The sequence below is a fragment of the Pan paniscus genome, chromosome 4 (genome assembly GCF_029289425.2).
Source record: "Pan paniscus chromosome 4, NHGRI_mPanPan1-v2.0_pri, whole genome shotgun sequence".
Lineage (NCBI taxonomy): Eukaryota > Metazoa > Chordata > Mammalia > Primates > Hominidae > Pan > Pan paniscus.
Window position 1 is genome coordinate 13,695,947 of NC_073253.2, and position 23,867 is coordinate 13,719,813.

The following is a 23,867-nucleotide window of genomic DNA, read 5'->3' on the forward strand; positions in this document are numbered from 1 at the left end:
CTTCAGGAGTCATGGAGGAGAGCATACAGTGGGAAGCCATACCCTATGAGCTAGAAAATAGACTGTCAACAAAGAATTCTGTAATCAGAAAAAAATCCTCAAAACTAAAGGAGAAATTAAGACATTCCCAGATAAACAATTCCTTGCCCACTTCCCAAAACTGAATCAGTTTAGACTCAGAAACTGTTGCTTAAAAAGGTGGTCAGGTCCCCAGGAAGAAGGTCCCTGCAGCATCACAGCATGTGTAAAATGTAATGATTCCCCTACTCTTTCCACAAAGAGGCCTATAACCATTTACCTAGATAACTGCACTGAGGAAAGAGAAATAGTCAGATACTTTGAGAGCTACTAGACACACGCTCTATGTTGGTAGTACCTGGATTCTTAAAAGCATTGTCATAGCTCCCCTATTAGAGTATGGTGATGTAGGGGCCATGCTATAAGACCTTATGAAAATTTTGGCTTACAGTGTATTTAGAGTCTATGAACTCACTCTGTGGTTATTTCCCCAGTTTCCTCATGTATAATTGAGACTGACATATGTATTGGTCCATTCTCACACTGCTATAAAGATACTACCCAAGACTGGGTAATTTATAAGCAAAAGAGGTTTAACTGACTCACAGTTCTGCATGGCTGGGGAAGCCTCAGGAAACTTACAATCATGGTGGAAGGCAAAGGGGAAGCAGGCACTTTCTTCACGAGGCAGCAGGAGACAGAGAGCCTGCAAGGGAAACTGCCACTTTAAAACCCATCAGATCTCATGAGAACTCCCTCACTATCACGAGAACAGCATGGGGGAAACCACCCCCATGATCCAATCACCTCCCATCATGTCCCTCCCTTGACATGTGGGGATTACAATTCAAGATGAGATTTGGGTGGGGACACAGAGCCAAGCAATATCAACATACTTGGATGCTGAAGTAACCCACACATTGGATTTTTGGTCTCTGAAATCAAACCTCTCACACTGGGGCCAGTTCATCAGAGGCCTTTGAAACTGAACCGTCCAGAAGAAGCTGGTCTGATATGGCACTGGAATTCCTATTGCAGGTGTCACTAAAGTATCATCTCAGAGGCAAAACTATACAAGGAGTGGGTGCCATCGTCTAAGATGCAGTATCATATTGAATCAGAGCCCTCTATCTGGTGTCACATTCCCCATATGAAAAATGCATGTGTCCAGGAACCAAAGGATGAAAGCAGGAATGATCTCACTTCCCAATAATCCACTGGGGATTTTGTGCTCCCCATCTCTGCAACACTGGACTCTCTATGGTTAGAGATCCTAGACCCATTGGGGGTTGGGATGTGCCCATTTGCTGGAGGACACAGGAAGAGTCCTATTGAATTAAAATTAGTGGCTATTGCCAGGGAACTTGGACTTCTTGTGTCCAAGGACTAACATGAAAGACAGACAGTCTCTTTCAGAGACAAATGACCTTGAAAGGTGGAAAGAGCTATAACTTCTATCACGCAGTGGAGCAAGGAGGAATATGTGTGTGAAACTCAAGTTATTCCATTTGGGCGCCCTTTTGTAATCTTGCCCGATTGTGACTGTAAGTAAATATATACAAAAACCCAAGCATGAGAAAGTGACACTTACTAGAAGTTCAGGTCTGTCAGAAATAAGGATTTGTATCATATCACCATGACAGCCACTGAAATCAGCAGAGGAGCAAATGGAAGGCAATGGGAATTTAGAAATAAATTTAGTAAAGGAGGGAAGAAGTGAGTACCAGTTTTAACCCTCAGACCAACTGCGGGAAACAAGACCACGTATCTCTTGTCAAGATGAGACTCCTTCACAGGCAGTCATTGTACCAAAGCTCCTCGTTGAGCTGGCTGAGACTTCCTGAGAGCTGCATTACAGTCTGAGGCTCTTCCTACCCAATCTTCCTTCATTCTCACCCTCCTCTTACAGATATAATACCTGCATCACAACCTAAAGCCTTTCTCGGTTCACTCTCCTATTTATTTTCCCCACATTCAACGTCTGGCATTTCTAACCTACCTTGGCATCTACTTCCCAGAAAACCCAACTCTCTCACCATAAAAGGGTGTAGAGAGCCACAGGGCATTATCACAGATGGTCAGTTGAGTCATGTAGACAGGGTAAAGAGACTGAAACAGGAAGATCACTAAGCCCATTTTTACTAAATATAAAGAAAATTCCTATAAAACTTTTGTAATGTTTGTCTTCATTCTTTAGTCTTCAAGAGAATATCAAAGTTTAAATCTGGGTATGGGAAAATTTTTTATTAAATTATGTTATGCCTCTTTCCCCTTAAGGGAAACTTAAAAACTGCAGTAGTTTAGGTTTAGACATTGGAGAATTACTGGTCTCAATTATACAAGAAATTTGAGGCAATGTTATGTTTGTTAGTAGAACCTAGCCACATGAATGTCATAATTCCTGTCAATTAAGATAAAGTCGTTGAGCCAATAATAACCAGATCCTCTTCTGACTGGGTCTTAGGAGGAAATGTCAAAGTGGAATAATCACTTCCTCTGGTTTAACAGTCTTCAATGAAGACCACTCAGGATCAAGCCTGCTTCTAATGGATATAGCAGAGAGGTGGTAGATGACAGTACAGTGAGTGATAGAGGGCCAGGGAAGGTCTCCAGCTAGACACTCCATTTGCTTATTCAGATAATACTCTGGATCCTAATTTAAACCTAATGACTTTCCTGTATGAATAATTCAAGCAACAAAAACAGAAAAATCTCTGCAGCCATGGTGCCAGGGTCTGTTAATATCACATCCATCTCCAGCCACAACCATTTTAAGAGAAGATTCCTACATCATGCAAATAACCTACAGTGGCCCAGGAGTAGAAGAAGGAGACAAAAGCTCGGGTCAAATAGCTAAATCAGTCCCACTCAGCCTCTGTGAAATGAAGAGTGGGGGGAGTAAAACCAAAAACTGCTGGGCCACATATGAATGGGTAACTATTGTCCTTCATATCTTTTCCTTCTCTATCCACAATGCTCCCAAATATTCCTTTTTCTTTTCAAAAAATAAATAAGTAGTTGGTTATGAAACTGTAGATACACTGGGGTGAATTTAGGTAAGCCTAACTTAAAAAGCTATTGTTTAAATGATACTATTCCACTAATTGAATGAAGCTTGAACTCTATCAGATTAAGTTAGTTGTGTGGCATAGAAGATGAAAAATAGGACTTTAGTGGCAAATAAATTTACTGTTACATGCATTACAAAGTCATTTCTTTGTCAAGCTGCCTGTCACCTTTAAGAGTCATTCAAAAAACATCTGTGTAGTAATTGTCACTTAATCTTAGCCTTGGGAAATGTGTAAGGTTTGAATGGGTGGATAGAAAGATTGACATTTCATATGAAAAGAAGAATATTTCACATGAAAAGGCAAATTTGCAGAGTCAGGAAGCTATTAATCAGTGGATAATTGCATAGAGATGAGGAATGATTGATAAGACAGAATATTTTAGATGGAAACAGATTTTTTATTTTTTAAATGTTGAGATTTTTAACAAATATCCTATTTATTTTTTTTATTCCTCACAACTAAGGTAAGCCATATCATCTCCATTCTGCAGATAAGAAAACTAGGATTTCAAGAGACTATCTAGTTCAAGATCACACTACTAGAAGGTTGACAGGCTAGAGATAAAAGTTCAGGTCAAACAGCTAAATCATCCCCACTTAGCCTCCATGAAATAAAGAGTAGTGGGGAGGGGAATGATACCAGAAAATCCTGGGCCACTTAAGAGAGATTTTTTCATTGCTGGATGAAGATAGTGAAATTTATCCTGCAGGCAAAAGAGCTGCAGCACACTTTTGTGTTTCAGACATGATGTTGAAAGTGGATTGTTATTCTAGTGGAAAGTAGGGTGATTAGTTGGGGATGAAATGGTGGTCCAAAGGTGGGAGGACTTTGCGAGAACTCCAGTGCCCACTGCTTGTCTCCTTGGCTCAGCCTGCTCTCTTTATCTTTGTGGGGCTAATGGAAGTGCCCTAAAAGATGAAGTTCACAGATGCATTTTAATTCTTCACAACTACCATTTTTCTTCTTCAATTAAGCAAAGGATAACTTGTGACTATACTTTTTGTCTTATTTCCTCACTCCCTTTACATTTAGAGCCTTTCTAGAGCAAGGTATTTTGCACAAATTTCTAAATAGTAGTTTGTAGGCTAGCAACTTCAAAGTCTTATAGGATCTCCAAAAGGGGTGCTAACTGTTATTTGTCCCCTGAGCATTGGAACATTCTTTCGTAAGCTTGCACATTTGTGCATAAGAGAACCCAAAGAACATACCCATGCTCATAGCAGCAGTATTCATAATAGCCAAAAGGTAGAAGTAACACAAATGTCCATCAGTAGATGAAATGAAGAAAATGTGGTATATACCTAATGGAATATTATTCAAACTTAAAAGGGAAGGAAATCCTGCCTCATGCTACAACATGGATGAACCTTGAGAACATTATACTAAATAAAATAAGCCAGTTAGACAGACATATACTATGTGATTTCACTTATATGAGTTATCTAAAGCAGTCAAATTAACAGAAGAAAAAAGAATGGCAGTTGCTGGGGCTGTGGGGAGGGGAAATGGGGAATTGTTGTTCAGTTGGCATAGAGTTTTAGTTCTGCAAGATGAAAAAGTTATAGCAATCTGTTGCACAACAATATGAATTTACTTACCACCACTGAACTGTACAATTTAAAATGGTTAAGATGGTAAATGTTATGCTTAGTGTTTTTACCATAATTAAAAATAAAAAATATTAAAATAGAAAAACATACTTATTCACAACAGTATATCCTTGAATAAAACATTTGATGATTAAACATCATGCCAAGTAGGATAATAAAAAGTACTTATTGAGCACAAACATAAAAATAAGAACCCAAAAGAGCTGTTGATAGAGCAGAGCTTTGCACTTCCCTTGGGTCCAGAAGATACCTAATGACAACCACAGGTGTGAAGAAGGCAAAGACTGAAACCCAGGGTTCCAGGGAGAGGTTAACATTCATTGAGTTTACATCAAGCGAGGCTCCGCACTTTTATTTGCTTTATTGCTTTTTTCCTCTCCCTAGACCCTGGGCCTAAACGCAGACATGATGGATGCTCTTGTCATATTGTGTGCTGATAACTGTCAGCCTTCCCCTCCCATTCTCACTATAATTTCCTTTAGGAGGTTTGACTTGCTACTGGCTGAGTTCGGAGAAAGCCATTCTTGTCAGGCTTAGGAGAAAAGAGAGAGAAGAAATATGGATTTGTGAGTCCAGTTTAAATGAAGAGGTAGCACTTTCCCTGGAAATATTAAATTGGAGGCCATGATTCAGGCTTTTGGGTTTCACTCTAGTTATTCAGCTTTCACTTAAAAAACAGGACTTGGAAGAAAAATATAATCTCAATATTTATCAAAAACATTCAGGGAAAATCATCCCAGTGCTCCCTTGAGAATTAATAAGAAATAACAATTAATAACATACATTTTATTTCACAGATGCCAAGTATTTCGGGTGCCCAAGATCTTAGGAATTGTTCATTGTATGCATGGCCCTTTGAGGAGGACTATGTGAGCTATGTGGCCTGTTTGGCCAATCAGGAAGCAACAGGGAATGTCATAGAGGGGATAATTGATGGGATTAAATATAATGCCACGTGTTGGAGGCAGATCAATCCATCTCGTTGATAAATGAAGGGCCACCCTGACAGCCAGTATCTAACTGACACAATAGGGAAGACAAACGTGAATTTGTTTCTAATCTTAAGGTATTCTGAAAGCAACTAATTGAATGGTATTCAACATCAGTGCTTACAATTTGATGTACAGATGCTACTATAGACATGTCTGAGAAAAGTTAACAAATATAGAAGCTAAGTAAATGGTCACCCCAATTCAATAATAATATGATTTGGCTACGGACCCACCCAAATCTCAATTTGAATTCCTGCGTGTTGTGGGAGGGACCTGGTGGGAGATAATTGAATCATGGGGGCAAGTCTTTCCCATGCTGTTCTCATAATAGTGAATAAGTCTCATGAGGTCTGATGGTTTTATAAAGAGGAGTTTCCCTGCACAAGCTCTCCCTGTTTGCTGGCCACCATCCACGTAAAAAGTGACTTGCTCCTCCTTGCCTTCCACCATAATTGTGAGGCCTCCCCAGCCATGTGGAACTGTAAGTCCAATTAAACCTCTTCTTTTGTAAATTGCCCAGTCTCTGGTATGTCTTTATCAGCCCCATAAAAATGAACTCATGCAGTAAATTGGTACCAGTAGAGTGGGACATTGCTGAAAAGATGCCTGAAAATGTGGAAGTGACTTTGGTACTAGGTAAGAAGCAGAGGCTGCAACAGTTTGGAGGGTTCAGAGGAAAACAGGAAAATGTGGGAAAGTTTGGAACTTACTAGAGACTTGTTGAATGGCTTTGACCAGAAGCCTGATGGCATATGGACAATAAGGTCCAGGCTGAGGTGGTCTCAGATGGAGATGAGGAACTTGTTGAGAACTGGAGCAAAGGTGACTCTTGTGATGTTATAGCAAAGAGACTGGTGGCATTTTACCCCTTCCCTAGAGATTTGTGGAACTTTGAACTTGAGAGTGATGATTTAGGGTATCTGGTGGAAGAAATTTCTAAGCAGCAAAGCATTCAAGATGTGACTTGGGTTCTATTAAAGGTATTCAGTTTTAAAACAGAAGCAGAGCATAAAAGCTTTGAAAAATTTCAAGCCCACTGCAGAAATTTGCATAAGTAACAAGGAATCTAAAGCTAATCTCCAAGACAATGGGGAAAATGTCTCCAGGGCATGTCAGAGGTCTTCACATCAGCCCCTCCCATCACAGGCCCAGAGGCCTAGGAGAAAATGGTTTTGTGGGCTGGGGCCCAGGGTCCCCATGCTGCGCGCAGCCTAGGGACTTGGTGCTCTGCCTCCCAACTGCTCTAGCCATGGCTGAAAGGTGCCAACATAACGCTCAGGCCATGGCTTCAGAGAGTGCAAGCCCCAAGGCTTGGCAGCTTCCACGTGGTGTTGAGCTTGCAACTGCACAGAAGTCAAGAATTGGGGTTTGGGAACCTCCATCTAGATTTCAGAAGATGTATGGAAACACCTGGATGCCCAGACAGAATTTTGCTGTAGAGGCAGGGCACTAATGGAGAATCTCTGCTAGGGCATTTTTGTGGAAGGGAAATGTGGGGTTGAAGCCCCCACCCAGAGTCGCTACTAGGGAACCACCTAGTGGAGCTGTGAGAAGAAGGCCACCAACCTCCAGATCCCAGAATGGTAGATCCACCGACAGCTTGCATTGTGTGCCTGCAAAAGCCACAGAAACTCAATGCCAGCCCATGAAAGCAGCCAGGAGGTAGGTGGTACCCTGCAAAGCCAAAGGGGCAGAGGTGTCCAAGACCATGAGAACCCACCTCTTGCATCAGCATGACCTGGATGTGAGACATGGAGTCAAAGGAGATAATTCTGGAGCTTTAAGATTTGACTGCCCTGCTGGATTTTGGACTTGCATGGGGCCTGTACCCACTTCGTTTTGGCCAATTTCTCCCATTTGGAATGGCTGTATTACCCAATGCCTGTACCCCTGTTGTGTCTAGGAAGTAACTAACTTGCTTTTGATTTTACAGGCTCATAGGTGGAAGGGACTTGCCTTGTCTCAGATGAGACACTGGACTGTGGACTTTTGAGTTAATGCTGAAATGAGTTAAGACCATGGAAGACCGTTGGGAAAGCATGATTGGTTTTTAAATGTGAGGACATGAGATTTGGGAGGGGCCAGGGTGGAATGATATGGTCTGGCTGTGTCCCCACCCAAATCTCATCTTGAATTCCCATGTGTTGTGGGAGGAACCTGGTGGGATGTAATTGAATCACGGGGGGCAAGTCTTTCCCATGCTGTTCTCATGATAGTGAATAAGTCTCATGAGATCTGATGGTTTTATAAAGAGGAGTTCCCCTACTCTCCCTTTGCCTGCCACCATCCATGTAAGATGTGACTTGCTCTCTCCCTCTGCCTGCCACCATCCATGTAAGATGTGACTGGCTCTTCCTTGCCTTCCACCATGATTGTGAGGCCTCATTAGCCATGTGAAACTGTAAGTCCAATTAAACCTCTTTCTCTTGTAAATTGCCCAGTCTCAGGTATGTCCTTATCGGCAGCATGAAAACAGACTAATACAAATAATATCAGAGGAGCCCCCGATTTAAAACCTCAGCATATCTTGTCAGCTTCCCAATAACCAAGGCAGAATATGTTGATCTTTTTCAAGGGGTAATTCCAAAAAGTTCAGAGACTTAGCACAGGGAAGCTCCACTGGGAGCCATCTCAATCCCTTTGGAGGAATAAAACTAGGCTGCAAACCTCAACCAAAGGAAAAAATCCCATGAGATAACCTTTTATTTTTTTCAGACCTTCAGTTTCCTAAAATTTTATAGATTTTAATTCAGTGTGGACATAAAACATTAATATCAAATTTAATTTCTTGGAAAATAAAAGTTTGCTTTCGTTTCTTTTTTTCCCTGGTATATAGCTACACAAGTCAAAGTTAAAGACGCTATAGAAAACCTAGGCAGCAATTTTATTACAGCTGGCTTTTGAAAGTTCACAAAAGGCTGCAATCATAAATGTCATTTTCATTAGAATAATGTGAAAGGTTACATGCCGCACAGAATAAGACAAGGCTCAGCTGGCCGTGGTTTACCATCTTTGAGTTTCCTGGTATACAAATGATCCCTCGGGCATTACAGCCACAACACCTCACAGGCAAACCAAAGTGAATACATATAAAAGAAAACTCTACTGGAAAGAATGCATGAGGTCCTGGCAGTGAAAATTCTATAGAAGTTAAACATTTTCTCATTTAACATACCCCCTCAAAAAAAAAAAAAAAAAAAAAAAAAAAAAAAAAAAACTTACCCAATGCTCAGCATTATCCCCGGGAATGCACTTCTAAATCTGCACTGTTTGGAGCTAAATGATAAAGGAACAGCAAGAGCTCTCTTTCAGAACACATAAGCTTATTTAAGACCACAGAAAAGACCATCTCCGGAAGGAAAAGGAAGTGTGTGTCTGTGTGTGTGTGTATATGCATGTGCACACGTGCACACACACATGCATAGTCAGGTGTGTCTTGTGCATTTATGAGTATTCCTGAACAATTTTAACTTCTAAAATGTCACAAGAGTTTGGCTTCTTGTTTATCATTTAAAAAAACCAACTAGATACATTGAACCAGGATGCCAGGATGAAATTTAACTTTCCATGGCAGTACCAAAGTAAGTGGACAATGCTGCGGGCTGCTGGTCACCAGTATCTGCATGCCCCCTCTTCATCTTCACTTGGGTCTCTGCTCAAATCCATCACCTCCTCAGAAGCTCACCTACGACTCTCTGATGAGGGAGCACACACTTTCCCTGGCCAGGTTAATTTGATGAGTCAACCTGGCTCGGCTACAGTGCCCAATTGTTTGGTCAAATACTAATGACGATGTTGGTGGGAATGTATCCTGTAGATGTGATTAACATCTATAGAGGACTTTAGATAAAGATTACCCTTGATAATGTGTGTGGGACTTATGAAATCAGTTGAAGTTCTTAAGAGCAAAAACTGAGGTTTTCCCAAGAAGGAATTTTGCCTCAAGACTGCAACATAGAAGTAGTGCATTACATCAGCACCACGTGGGAAAGAAAAAAAAATAAAAAGGAGTAGTAGTACTTAGGTTTCCAACCCACCTAGTCTACCCTACAGATCATGGACTTGGCAGCCCTCAAAATAACAACCACATGAATCACTTCCTTACAATGTCCGTCTCTCCCTCTCTCCTTCTCTCGATATACATATATACTTTACTGGTGCTGTTTCTCTGGGGAATACTGACTGATACAGCCTGCTATTCTGTAAGTTTTCCATCTGACCACAGATCTGTCTGTAAGGCAAGGTCACTATATTGAATTGACCTAATCCAATTTGGCCCATCAAGAATGGTCAGATACATTTGATAAATATCACTTGTCTCCAGCAATTAAAGTTACATGGAAGTTTTAAGCCTTCTCTTCTACTACCTGGTTACCAGGGAGTTGTTACAATGAAAATGTGTTTTAGATGAAATAAATATTTTTAAAGCAAACTTTAAACAAAATAAACAGATTTTAGCCTATGTATAGACATACATTCTATTGGTTCTGTTTTTCTGCAGAAGTCTTACTGATACATCCCCTTTCTCTAATTCATCATTCTTCCTAACAATTGTCAGCACCAGCTAAAATACATATGTGGATGTTTATATTTTACTAGTACCTAGGACAGTGTCTGGGACCTAGAAGTCATCCAACTTATACACATTTATGGGATGCATGGATGAGATGCTGACTTTCCCCAGTCACTGAAATGCTTTACATGAATTAACTCATTCAACCCTTCCTTCCAGCTAGCTCCTTATGAGGCTGATGTCACGTTTTGCTTCCATTTTTCAGGTGCTGAAACTTGCTTGTAGCGAGGTAGAGGGACCCCCCCAAAAGTCACATAGCTAGCACAGGCGAAGGTGGCCATTAAACCAGGAAGCTGGTCCCTGGAGCCCAGGCTCTCAAACACCACATTCTAAATCCCCTTGTGGGAGTTTTCAGCTTCAACAGGATATTGTTTAGAGAGACAATCTTTTTTTTTTTAAGTTAAAACCACTAATCACATGTATTAATAAGGTTAAAATATTCTGTTAATTCTGTGATCTTGGGAATCTCACATGATTTGGAGGCACTCTGTTAGACTAAAAATGAGAAATTTTTAATTTAAAGGTGAAAAGAGGAAAAGGGAGATGAAAAAAAGGAACATTCAATATCATCAGATGTTAAATAGACTTCAGTAAAAGTAGTTTCCAAAAAATTAAAATAGAGCAAATTGGCTCACTGCAAAGATTCTAAAAGTAAACAGAGCTGAAAGATCATGGGAGATGTTTGAAAATGAAATATTTCTATCTTCACAAATTATCCTAGTGAGGAAGAAACCAATAAATAAGGTAGCAAAATCTAACAAGAAGGAGGCAGAGGCACAGGGTGATTCTCTAGCAAGCCCCAGAATATGACGCATGATAGAAATAGCGGCCACAATTAAAACATTTTCCCTCTGGCCACACCTTCCACCGGGTCGCAGCTTCTGGTTCTGAGTCTCCAAGCCTGGTTAAAAACTGACCCAGAGTTTCTGGAACTCTGTCCCCACCTAGAGGCCTAACAGTAAATAAGAATGAAGGAATTGTAAAATGCAGAGCCGCAGTGCCCAGGGTGTGGCAAGCTCAGTAAACATAGCTATAATCATCACTGATAAAACAGCCTTTAATTATTCTGTAAGCACTTATGAAAGGAAGGGAGCATGCCTAGGAGCCAATAGCAAGTATGTCAGCCACGGAGCTTTCTCTTGGGATACTGAGTCTTGATGTCAGCAACGTTTTTGACAAAAATTGCATGGATAGGTTTGTGGTCATCATTAAAAAAAAAAAAAAAAGTATGCTGGGTTGTATGGTTAGTTAGCCTGATAGCTGAATAAGCAATGGTGTCAAAACATTGTGGATCTCACATAATACCTGACAATGAGTTTCCATGGTACTGGCTGGCAAGCGACAGATACTGCAAGGCTGGCATAGGTCTGCCCATACCTGATTGGAAGGCAGGTATCTTTATCATTAATAGCTTCTCACTCTAAATGTTTTTCCCCCTCTCTTTACTCTCCTTCTAGGCTTATGTCTAAACTTATTTTGCTACGGGGATAAAGGGGAGAGGAGTCAGCCTCTGTAACAGAGGCAAAGTTACATGTCCAAACTACATACACGTCTGACAAAGGCCAGCTGCAGAGACCAGAGGGGCCAGAGCTGGTATTTGCAGATGGCAGCGTGGCCTCAGGCCCCCAAGTGAGCACTGCCTATAAAACTGTCTGACCTTGGAGGTGTACAGGGTTGGTGTGGTATGGTCAACTCCTCACCCCCAGCAAGGGGTCTACCCCAAAGTCTTTGTGTGGAATTCCTTTGTCTTTGGGGAGATTCTTTGGGGGCTGCCTAGAAATCAAGACCTTCCCTAGCTACATATGTTGCCACAGAAAAGTCGGATTTCCTGTCCCACCAACCTAATCCCCACAGGAAATGGGTCGGACTTAAGGTTCTGGAGATGGCCATGATCTTCTCCCAACCAGCTCTGCCATGTTTCTATCTTCTATAAGACTTCCCTGGTGCCGTTGGAGCTTGTCTACAGGTACTGCCACGGAACAACCACCAGATGAAATTAAGTCTCAGGCCCCAAGTTCAGAAACACCACAATCTTTAGGGGAAATATGTCGAGTGGCCCTTTATCCAGTGGTAAGAGAAAGAGCCACTGCTCTCTGAAGACCCTCAAAAACATTCTGTTCCTAAAGACCCCTCATTTCCCTTCCAAATCTCTGTGAAGTCATCTCCTTAGAGTGTAGGGGGGAGACACAGTGAGGCTGTCAGGTCCTTCCGTAGTTCTGGCTCAGGTTGTTAAGGTCTCCGTTGAGCCCGGACATTCACAGTCAGTGCAAGACTGGAAAGCAGCATTTAATGTGTCAACTTATTGCTACAGAAAACACTGTATACGACCACATTACACCTGCTTAATACAAGTAAACAGTGGGATGTGGCTGCCATTAGCTACATGCTATAAAGATAGTGAACTGTTTATTGTCACCCAGGCCCTCTGCTCCCTGGCCCACCTAAAGCACTGTGCTGGGCAGACCAAAATGCCTTCTCCTTGAAAAAGAGTTTGAGAAAGCAGAGACCCGTTCTGGATTGAGTGCTGTCAGGAAGGAAGGGGGAGGCAATTCAGAGCTCTGATCTGTCATTTTTCCCTAGGAGTAGGGAGGATTTAAGAGCCCACTGCTGTTAAATCACATAGCACAAGCCCAAGTCCTATACTCTGCCTCTCCTAACTGCCTCTTACTTAGAGGCCCCATGTTTCCTCTGATGCTTATTTTCCCACATTGTCACAAGTTTAATAAACCTAACTTTGACTCTAGTGAATTTATGGCAATCTTTGGCTAATGCAAATGGAAAACCAGACACTGTTGATTGCAATGTATTGTTTGAAGAGGATCCCTTGTCTTCTCAAATTTCACTGTGCATATAAATCAAATTGCGGTCTTGTTAAAATGCATACTCAGATTCAACAGGATGACGGGGGTGGGGCCTGAGAGCTTGCATCTCAAGCATGCTCCAGGTGATGCCCTTGCTCCTGGCCTGAGGCACACACTGAGTAGCAAGGATCTGGTACACTGGATCTCAAACCAGATATTTTTTTAAATCACCTGGAGAGCTGCAAAAAAATTACTGAAACTTGGATCTCACTCCCAGAGATTCTGATGTAATTGCCACCATCAAGGCAGATGATTCCAATATGCAGCAAAATCTGGGAAATATTTTCTACTATCTTATCATAGAGTGTGGAAGGCATTGAGGAGCTAAAATAGCAATTGCAAAGAAAACTGTACAGATAAACCAGGGCACGAGAAGGAAGAGAGAAAAGATGGAGAATTTAGAAGCATTTTGCATTTCTGGGATCGCAGAAGTAAGAAATTTGAGCCAGGAATAGTGGGATGCTAAGTAAGGTTATAGGTCTGGCTAGAGTGTGCTTAGTGCATGCTGTGTTACGCTGGTAATAGGGCTCTTACCCTGTGATAATGATGATAATGTGCAATCTACATGTAAATTAAATAAACAGTAATAAAAGACAAGAGTTCTGGGAGTATGGTCAGCTCCACCATGAAGAAAGGTCAGGTAGGACAATAGAGGTTTTGAGCCACAGAGAAGAATGAAGACACAAAGAGGAAAAATATAAATTATGCATAAAAGAGCTAAGCAGCCTATGTTCTTCTAGGGCTTCTGGGTCCTGCTGACCTATAGCTTCTCTCACTGCCCTAGGTCAAATCAATATATGTAATAAATTATGCATTTACTTCCCTCACCTTTCTACTCTTCAATTATCACTTCTGGAAAGTGAAAGGCATATGCCTTCCCTACAATGCCCAGAATAAATCTGCTCCTTGACTTACTGACTCAAGCATCACCATGGTCCAGGGCATTGGGTTTATCCAGAAGAGGGATCAAAATCATAAGTCAAGAGAACCGCCAAGAAATATGGTGATGAATCCTCTCTGCCATGCACCTACACCTGCTCATGCGAGAGCCCAGCGGCTGTGGAATTTTCACCACCAGTAGTTTCCATGAAGGATGGCTGTCTTTGCTTTGAGATGCCTCTGCAGAAGCTACCAAGGTGAACTTATCACTCTCCAAGGAGTCTTGTGTTTGAACAATGCCATCCCAAGCATACTCCCCAATTTCAGTAAAGATCTATACTCTGCTGAACCAGATAAATGAACTGCTGTAAATATGAGGAGAACATTTTTATGTTTAATATCAGATTCCAATAGGTAAGGATGGTAGCCTTCAGCCTATTGCCTTCTATGAGTTTTAAATGTGACCCTAGCCAGTCCTAAAGATGTGCCTTTTCCTCAAGCAAAGTAACATGTCTGAATGAGAATAGTCCCTCCTTAGAACATCAAAAGCCCTCCCTTGCTCTCACAGTGGAGCAGGATGCAGCTAAATAATTTATGAATACCTCAGCTATATAAAGGAAATTAAAGATGACATTCTTATTCTTTAACATTCTTCTATTCTCCAATGCTCATTTTCTCTACTGATTATGTATAAAATCCTGAGGATAATTCCCACAGCACACAGAGCTCTGATCATGACTACTAAGATCAAGAATTATTCGTCTTTGTGATCATACCTGCAGGAATTGGCCAGGATGACAAGACCAGCCTCACTCGGGGAGTGGGCACAGATAGTGTCTGTCTGGGGGCTCAGATTCTAGAGCACCCAGGCTACCCAGCTCCTTTTGGTTGATCTCTTAAATTTCACTCTTGAGTGATTGTCCCTTGATCACATTTGAGAGCTCACATTTGTGCCGTGTTTAATTGTGAATTAAACATCTGAGCCTGCGTTCTTATTGCAGCTCAGGAAAAGCTGAAAGAAAGCTGAGCAGATGAAGACAGTCAGGGGAGTGGAAGAATGACTTCCCTTCTCTCTCAAAGACCCAGTTCAAGCTTCTCCCATTGCTCTGTGCACCTCTCACCTCCTTTCTCCCTTGTCCCCCGACTCCCTTGCCTAGCCAGACAGGAAGGAAGCTGAAGGCCATCAGGGACCCCAGGCTCCCGGAGAGGAATAGCGCCCAAGAGGATCACCTGGTCGAGGTCACAATTTGAACGGATGCGTGGATGCTCCCAGCTTTTGCAAAAGACAGTGCTTCAAAGTACACTGATTTGCTCTTTCTTCCTCTCATTAATCTTGATGCTTGATGTTGCTAAAAAGAGGAAAAGCCTTCAGAGTCTAATCAGAAGTGAGAGCTTCGGCAGCTTCTACTCCTCAACACATACTCCCGCCTGGGTCCTCTCCCACCTTTCTGTTCTCACCTTGTTCACAAAGCACGCCTTTCCAGAAGAGAACCAATAAAAATAGCAGCAGTTGTAAAACAATGTTTTATGTGTTGTTTCAGGTAAATATCTGTCTCACAGTAGGGAAAGCATTTCCAAGCATAGAAATAAAGAAAAGAGAACATAAAGTAAAAGTTTGATGGGTTCGATCACATAAAAATTTAAAATGTTTATGCAACAAAAGCTTCCAAAAGCAAAATCTCAAAAACACAAACTAGAAGGAAATTGGGACACCATAAATAACAGACAATGGGTCATTATTCCTAATACATAAAATGCTCTTACACAGTAGAAAGAGATGAATATGCCACTAGGAAAATTGGCAAAATGGGAAAGGCTGATGCACAAGATAAAAAAATACATATGGACAATAAAAATATTTCTTCAAGTTCAACTTATGGTCAAATCAAAGGACTTTAAATGCTGGGCCCATTTTTAACACATCATATAAGCAATTGTTTTACAATAATACTCATTATTAGTGAGGTTATAAGACAGTGGATATTTATATGTCACTAGTGAGAATGTTACCTGTTACATCCTTTTTAATAGGTAATTTACCAATATTCATCAAAATTCTTAAAAATTTTCTATAATGTTTGACTTACTAACTCTAATTCTATGAATTTACTGTGAGGAAACAGTCAAAGATATAAAAAATTATTTATTAATAAAGATGTTAAACACAGAGTCAGTTATAAAGAAGAGAGAGAAACAACTTATATGTATGACAGCCTAAATCTTAAACATAAGTGGTATGTAATATCCAGAACAAGAAATATTGGTCATTCACTAAAATCTATATTTTAAAATGATATTTGATGACATGGATAAATATTCACATTTTAAAAAAATGACTTAAAAGTTATAACAGTATGGTCTATAAACCTGTTTCTATTTATTTGTGAATGTGTGTAGGAGTATGTGTATCCCTTGAAGCAGTGACACATACACAGTGGGGATCCAGGAGTAATGTGACCACTCAAGACTAAAGTTTCTCGGGGAGCTTTATTTTTCTGTATTCCTCCAATCTATGATTAATATATAAATATCTTCAGAAAAAAATAAAATTTTTAGAAATTGTACATGTTTTAATTGATCAAAATGTCATTATCCATTATACTCTGCAACAGAATATCCAATCTACTTTTTAATTGCATTCCTATCAAAATGCCCATCAAAGGAGCTGTGGCCCTGGAAGAAAAGAATATTTCTACATGACAAACCCCGCAAACACTGTGCCCTCCGCATTTGATCATACTAACAGACAACTCTTCTAATAATGTTTGAATCCGTTACCAGCCCACAGAAAACAGGCAATCCCCAAACTCCAAATTAAGGTCTTAGACACTTTAGGCTGCTGTAACAAATTACCATAGACTGGGTAGCTTAAACAACACTGACTTATTTCTCACAGTTCTGGGGGCTGGGAAGTTCAAGATCAAGGTGAAGGCAGATTCAGTTTCCACATGGCCATCTTCTCATTGTATGGCCAAGAGCAAGAAGCAGCTCTGGAGTTTCTTAGGTGCTTCAGAGAGCACCTACATGAGGGCTCCACCCTCATGACCTAATTACCTCCCAAATACCTCACTTCCTAATACCATCACGTGCGGGAAAATGCAAACATTCCATCTATAACAGGGTTAATAAACAACCATTATAAAGATCTCATATATTTTGGAACAGTGCCTATTTCAAAGTATGCTATAAATATAAAGCTTTTGGGGCCAAGCATTGTGGTTCATGCCTGTACATCCCAGCACTTTAGGAGGCTGAGGTGGGCAGATCGCTTGAGCCCAGAAGTTTAAGACCAGCCTGGGCAACATGGCCAAACCCTGTCTCTACAAAAAATACAAAACCTAGCTAGCTGGCACATGCTTGTAGCCCCAGCTACTTGGGAGGTTGAAGTGGGAGAATCACTTAAGCCCAGGAGGACTAGGCTGCAGTGTGTTGTGATCTTGCCACTCTAGCCTGGGTGACAGGGCAAGACCATGTCTCAAAAAAAAAAAAAAAAAAAAAGCAAACATATATATATGTATATGGCAAAAAGTTTGTAAAAATTGCAAGACTTAAAAACCACATTGAATTCTATGGAATGAAATTACTCAATGTAATTGAATTTTTATGTCATTGTATTTCTTCACCTTTATCTAGAATTTTTCTCCTAGAATTGTCGGATTTAGAGTGGTTTGGAGATTTGGTCCTCAGTGGGATGGGAAAGTACACTGTGAGGAGAGTTCTGTACACATGGCATCCCTAAGCAGCCTATGACCAAGCTCAAATATGGCATTTTTGTATGTCCTAATCCAACTGAAAAATAGGCATTATAAAATATTTCTCCATCTGGTGATGGCACATTTTCCACATGGAATTCTCCATCAAATGTTATAAGACATAAGCTCCCAATTGATCTAATTTGGTCTACATTTTCTGCTCATCTTTTGTTCTTTTGAGAAATGGCAGTGCCTTTACAGTTTGTCTTTTATGGTAAGCTGCATCTTTTCCAAAGTGCAGTGATGCGTGGTTCCCAAGATGTGTTAATCCTGGTGAGATTTACCCTTCTCCCCTAGAGATTTCACTAAGCACCAACCCGCTCCTGGTGTTTATCATTTTAATGAGGCACCTTAAAGAGCATCTCCTCAAAACAGACTTTCAGGTAGTCTCCTAAAAAAGCTAATGTGAATTCACCGATCCTTCAATATTTAAAAATATTTCACTAGGAAGGATTTCTTGAGCCATCTCTAAAGCAAATGTAAGAGCTCTGATTTCTGTCTCACCTTGGCAATAACAGGGTTAATTTAGTCAAGTCACAATCTCTCTAAGACTTGATTACTTTTTCTGAAAAATAGAGAGAGGTATGCATGTGTGTGTCATGTGTGTGTTATGTGTTCATCATATGGAATATAGCCTAGAAGGATGCACACCAAAATGTTAACAGTGGTCACCTCTGAGCAAAGAGATGATGGGTGGTATTTTTAATACGCTTTTCACAAATACATGAAATTTGCAAGGAACTAAATAGTAGTAAAAAAAAACAAACTCTAGTTTTACTTGATCTACCCTAGATCATAGCCTATTAAAATTATTGCTGAATATTAAATATATTTATAAATAAAAACAAAAATATTGATTTTTTGAGATGCTTTTAAAGGTCTAAGATTTAGTAAAATAATAGTTTTCATACAGTTTTATAATCTAGGAACAATACAATATTATAACTAGGATTATGAACTAGTTCCCCTATGTAAAAGTAAGAGTTCTGAATTAAGAAGTAAAAACATGTAGGCTGGGCTGAGATTTTAAAAACTATAATTATTCACATTGTTCAGAAAAGACAAAGAAAACACCTTCTTTTTTTTTCTTTTTAATATCTTTTGTATAAATTTACAGAATGTCATCTTAAAGTAAAAGCTGGGAAAAGAAAATTTACGTACTCCTTGGGATTTTTCAGATTCGAGGGGATTTGATAAATTCTACCCCTCTTTCTCGGCAAGTTATAACTAACTCAATTTAAAACTAAGATAAAATAGTAAAGCAAATCGAGAATCAAACTAGTTCCAATATTGCTGCTAAACCTGATATTGGAGAATGCAGCATATGTCTGGTACAAGCAATTTTCTGATGCTGAATCCCCCAGTTGGACTGACTGACACCCTGTCATTGCTGTAGTACTGGACCATGCAGCACTGAACCACAGGGACAGGCCTCACTGCTAAGCTAACTCATGACAGCAACTAATGGAGAACATTTGCAATAGACTGAAGGTTTGTGTACCACCAAAAATCCATACATTAAAATTCTACCCCCCAATATGATGGAGGAAGGGCCTTTGGGAGGAGGTGCCTTTGAGAGGTGATCATCTCATAATAACAGAGCTCTCATGAATAAAATGAGTTATCTTATAAAAGAGGCCCCTTTCTGCCATGTGAGGGCACACTGAGAAGACACTCTATGAGCCAGAAAGTGGACCCTCACCAGACACTGAATCTACCAGTACCTTGATCCTGCACTTCTATCCTCCAGAGCTGTGAGGAATAAATCCCTGTTATTTAGAAGACACCCAGTCTATGGTATTTTGTTGTAGCAGCCCAAATGAACTAAGACAACAATTGATATCAGTGAATAGAACAACTCCCAAGAGGAAGGGGAGATAAAGCCACAGACATAAATAAATTCCCTTCTTGTACTAAATTGTCCATTAGGTACACTTGCAGAAGGAATGAGTTAGGGGGTGAAGACCTGTCAGTCAAGAATATTGCATGGGCAATCATTCAGCAAGGATTAATAAGTGTCTCCTGCCAATCAAAGCAGGCATCTTTGTTCAGTACCTTGACACCACTGGTGATTAAAATATTCCACATCCATGAATTTATTTTTGATCTTAAATTTTCTTTAATTCAGAAATATTTCTTTTTTATTTATTTTTTAACTGACAAGTAAAAATTGTATATATTTATGGTATACAACATGTGATATATATCTACATTGTGGAATAGCTAAATCAAGCTATTTAACATGTACATTTCTCTCATATGATTATTTTTTGTGGTGAGGACGCCTAAAATCTAATAGCTTAACAATTTTTAAATATATAATACACTGTTATCTTTAGTTGTCATGATGTACAATGGAGCTCTTAAGTTATTCCTTCTGTCTAACTGAAATTTTTTGTCTTTTGGCAAGCATTGCCCCAGTGCCTCTATCCCAAGCCTTGGGTAACTGCAATTTTACTCCCTATTTCTATAAGTCAGAATCTTTTACATTCCACATATAAGTGAGATAATGAGGTCTCTGTCGTTCTGTGCCTGGCCATTTGCTATGGTTTGAATGCGCCCTCCAAAACTCATTTGGAAACTTAATGCCCAATGTGGCAGTATTGAGAGATAGGGCCTTTAAGAGGAGAGTGGATCATAAGGGTTCTGCCCTCATGAATGGATTAATTCATTCATGTTTTAATAGATTAATGGGTTAATGGATTAACAGGTTATCATTCAAGGAGAACTGGTGGCCTTGTAAGAGAAAGAAAAGAGACCTGAGTGTTAGTGCGCTCAGCCCCGTTACCATGTGATCCCCCGTACGGGCTTGGGACTCTTCAGAGTCTCCATCAGCAAGAAGGCTCTCACTAGAGGTGACTCCTCAACATTGGACTTCTCAGCCTCCACAATTTTAAGAAATACATTTATTTTCTTTATAAATTACCCAGTTTCAGGTATTCTGTTATAAGCAACAAAAAATGGACCAAGACAGTATTTCTCTTAACATAATATCCTCCAGGTTTATCTATTTTATAATACATGACAGGATTTTGTTTTGTTTTGTTTTGTTTTACTTCTTCCTAACTTTCAGTTTCAGTTTGGGGATACGTGTGCAGGTTTGTTACATGAGTAGATTCCATGTCACACGGGTTTGGTGTACAGATTATTTTTTCACCCCAGTAATAAACACAGTACCCCCAATAGGTAGTTTTTCAATCATCATCCTCCTCCCATTCTCCACCCTCAAGTAGGCGCCAGGGCTTATTGTTCCCTTCATTGTGTCTATGTGTACTCAATTTTTAGCTCTCACTTGTAAGTTAGGACATGTACTATTTGGTTTTCTGTTCCTGTATTAATTCACTTAGGATAATGGCCTGTAGTTCCATACGTGGTGCTACAAATCACATGATCTTATTCTTTTCATGGCTGCATAGTATTCCATGGTGTATATGTACCATATTTTCTCTATCGAGTCCACCATTGATGGGCATGTATGCTGATTCCATGTCTTTGATACTGTGAATAGTGCTGCAATGAACATATGCAAGCATGTGTCTTTATGGTAGAATAACTTATGTTCCTTTGGGTATATACTCAGTAGCAAGATTGCTGACTTGAATGAATTGCTGTTGTAAGTTATTTGAGATATCTCCAAATTGCTTTCCACAGTGACTGAACTTATTTACATTCCCACCATCAGTGTATAAGCATTCCCTTTTCTCTGCAACCTCACCATCATCTGTTATTTTTTGACTTTTTTCTTTTTTTCTTTCTTTCTTTTTTTTTTTTTTTTTTGAGATGGAGTTTCACTCTTGTTGCCAAAGCTTGAGTGCAGTGGCACAATCTTGGCTCACTGTCACGGATTCAAGCAATTTTCCTGCCTCAGCCTCCTGAGTAGCTGGGACTACAGGCACCTGCCACCACGCCTAGCTAATTTTTTTGTATTTTTAGTTGAGACGGGGTTTTGCCATGTTGGGCAGGCTGATCTCAAACTCTTGACCTCAGGTGATTCACCCACCTCAGCCTCCCAAAGTGCTGGGATTACAGGTGTGAGCCACCACGCCCAGCCATTTTTTGACTTTTTAATAACAGCCATTCTGACTGGTGTGAGATGTTATCTCATTGTAGATTTGATTTGCATTTCATTAATGATTAGTGATTTTGAGCATTTTTCCATAAGCTTGTTGGTTGTGTATATCTTCTTTTGAGAAATGTCCAAGTTCTTTGCCCATTTTTTAATGGGGTTATTTGTTGCTTGTTAATTTTTTTAAATTCCTTATAGATTCCAGATATTAGACCTTTCTCAGATGCATAGTTTACAAATATTTTCTCCCATTCTGTAGGTTGTCTCTTTACTCCATTGACAATTGTTTTTGCTGTGCAGAAGAAGTTTTTAATGGGAGCTATAATCAACAAGGTCCCATTTGTCAATTTTTGCTTTAGTTGCAATTTCTTTCGGAGTATTTATCATGAAATCTTTGCCAGGACCTATGTCCAGAATGGTACTTTCTAGATTTTCTTCTAGGGTTTTCATAATTTTAACTTTTACATTTAAGTATTTAATTCATCTTGGGTTGATTTTTTTATACGGTGTAAGGAAGGGTCAAGTTTCAATCTTCTGCATACGGCTAGGCAGTTATCCCAACATGATTTACTGAATAAGGAGTCCTTTCCCACTGCTTGTTTTTGTCAACTTTGTTGGAGATCAGATGGCTGTAGGAGTGCAGCTTTATTTCTTGGTTGTCTCACCTATTCCGTCGGTCTATGTGTCTGTTTCTGTACCAGTATCATGCTGTTTTGCTTCCTATAGCCTTATAGTACAGTTTGAAGTCAAGTAGTATGATGCCTCTGGCTTTGATCTTTCTGCTTAGGACAGCACTAAACTTTTAGGCTCTTTCTTGCTTCCATATAGATTTTAGAACAGTTTTTTTTTCCAATTCTGTGAAAAATGTCATTGGTAGTTTGATAGGAATAGCACTGAATTTGTTCATTACTTTGGACAGTATGGCCATTTTAATTATATCAATTCTTCCTATCCATGAGTATGAAATGTTTTTCCATTTGTTTGTGTAATCTGTGACTTCTTTCAGCAGTGTTTTGTAATTATCGTTGTAGAGGTCTTTCTTCTCCCTGTTTAGCTGTATTTCTAGTTATTGTATTCTTTTTGTGGCTATTATGAATGAGATTGCATTCATGATTTGGCTCTCAGCTTGGATGTTGTTGATGTATAAAAATGCTGATTTTTGTACATTGATTTTGTATTCTGAAAGTTTTCTAAAGTTGTTTATCAGATCTAGGAGCTTTTGGGCAGAGACTATGGGGTTTTCTAGTTACAGAATAATATCATTTGTGAAGAGAGACAGTTTTCCTCTCATTTTTCTACTTCCTCCAGGTGTAATCTTAGATTGTTAATTTGAGATGTTTCTGATTTTTTGATGTTGGTGCTTAGTGCTATAAACTTCCATCTTAACACTGCTTTAATTGCGCCCCAGAGATTCTAGTATGTTATATGTTTGTTTTCAATAGTTTCCAAGAATTTCTTGACTTCTGCCTTAATTTCATTGTTTAACCAAAAGTCATTCGGAGCAGGTTGTTTAATTTCTATGTAATTGTATGGTTTTGAGATATCTTCTTGGTATTGATATCTATTTTTACCGCACTGTAGTCTGAGAGTGTGGCTGTTATAATTTTAGTTTTGTGAATTCATGGAGAATTGATTGAGGGCCGAACATATGTTTTATGTTAGAGTATGTGCCATGTGCAAATGAGAGGAATGTATATTCTGTTGGGTGTAGTGTCCTGTATCTCCATGTCTATTAGGTCCATTTGGTCAAGTGTTGAGTTTAGGTCATGAATATCTTTGTTAGCTTTGTGCCTCAATGATTTATCCAATATCTTCTGTGGGGTGTTGAAGTTTCCCACTATTATTGTATGGTAATCTAAGTCTCTTTGTAGGTACGTAAGAAATCGTCTTATGAATCTCAGTGCTCCAGTGTTGGGTGCATATATATATTTAGGATAGTTAAGTCTTCTTGTTGAATTGAACCCTTTATCTTTATGTAACGCACTTCTTTGTCCTTTTGTATCATTGTTGGTGTAAGGTCTGTTTTGTCTGAAATAAAGATAGCA